This window comes from Palaemon carinicauda, chromosome 12, assembly GCF_036898095.1.
Source record: "Palaemon carinicauda isolate YSFRI2023 chromosome 12, ASM3689809v2, whole genome shotgun sequence".
Classification (NCBI taxonomy): Eukaryota; Metazoa; Arthropoda; class Malacostraca; order Decapoda; family Palaemonidae; genus Palaemon; species Palaemon carinicauda.
The window spans coordinates 156,104,303-156,106,124 of NC_090736.1; positions in this window are offsets into that span (position 1 = coordinate 156,104,303).

Sequence of the window (1,822 nt, forward strand, 5' to 3'; positions counted from 1 at the left end):
AGGCAATGGCTGCTGATGACTCAGAAGATAGACCCATAGGCTCTCTCAAAACCCCCATCCTTAGCTCACAAGGATGCTGAGGTTGCAGACACTGCAAGAAACTATCAAGCTTGAGCGAGACTTGAATCCCAGTCCGGCATATCGCCAGGCAGGGATGCTTTAATAGACCACTATAGCCATAACTAAATAATAATTGTAGTTTGGGCTTGCTTTGTACAGATTTTTGTATTCCTATTACTTCATGTTAGTTTCTTAGTTATCCTTCAAGTTCAACAATAAGAATTTGATATTAACCCATATACATACAAAATAAAGGGGGAGAACAGTTTGCGTTGGCAGTTCGACGTGCTGTTAATGCGTTTTCTTTGTTGGTAAAAAAAGCAATTAGTAATACGTCTCTTCTAAGCTCAGAAGATTCACCTACGACTTAGCAGTTTGAGTATGAATGTACCAGTGATGCTTGTAAGAAAGGTTTGACTCTTGCTTTGTATGTAAAAACTGGCGCTGTTTCCAAAAAACGTAGCCTTCTTGAACGTAGTCAAGAAAAAAGGCAATTTTGACCATTTACAGAGTCAATTATATTTTGTTATATACAACACATATACATACTTCAAATTATATATTATTATAAATCAAATGAAAGCGCCTTTAATGCAAAATTGACAAAAGGCAATTTTGGCCTCGTATGAAAATTTTGACTTTTTACAGTGTCAATTATATTCTGTTATACAAAACACCTATATATACTTCAATTTTATATTATCATCTATCAAAAGGAAGCTCTTTTCATGCAGATTTCAGATTGTTAAACTAAATTTTGATAGCTAAAGGAATTAAAAGCATATTGCCATATATTTAGGAAAAATCGAAATTTCTATCATTTTCTCAGGAACCTAATCCAGTTCAATATCCAAAAAGTATTATTAAAAGCCAATGTCACCTTTAATTATGCAACACGTCAAAGGAACATTAAGACTCAGTATGATATGCAATTACATATCATATTCATATCTTATTGCACCTCTCGTGTATCTAATTGATGGCTCCGTCATTAGCTTCCTGTAGATCTACATAAAAAATTACAGGTTCCAGTTTACTTCATAGACTCATTTATATATTTTAACACTGAGAGTGTTTTCAGAGTTGACCAAGTATCTTAATCCTTTCCCAAGCACAACATGCTCATTTCCCTCGAAGTCCTTCTTTTATTATTATTATTATTTTCATTATTACTTGCTAAACTACAACCCTAGTTAGAAAAATAGGATGCTATAAGCCCAGGGGCTCCACCAGGGAAAATATCCCAGTGAGGAAAGGAAACAAGGAAAAATGAAATATTGTAAGAACAGTAACTACATTAAAATACATATTTCCGATATAAACTATAAAAACTTTAACAAAACAAGAGGAAGAGAAATAAGATAGAATACCGTACCCAAGTGTACTCTCTCTCTCTCTCTCTCTCTCTCTCTCTCTCTCTCTCTCTCTCTCTCTAGAGAGAGAGAGAAAAGTGGCTATACCCAGATTGAGTGATTCGTTTTCAGGCTCTTCATACTTATGATGAATATTTTTATAACAGATAGGAGTAGGCTAACTCAATAATTTTGGTTTGTCTAAGGAAATTTCTTTTCTAAACTCTATATTATTTTTGTTTGCTTTCTAAGTGGTACTGATTAATTGATAACTAGTTAAAATGTCTCACTTCTGGACATTCCTATTTTTTACAAATAACTGGCGATTGTTTTTATTTATTAACCAAAATCCCATAAACGATTGAAATGTATTTGGATGCATGCGGGAAAGTTAGGGATATATACTTTAA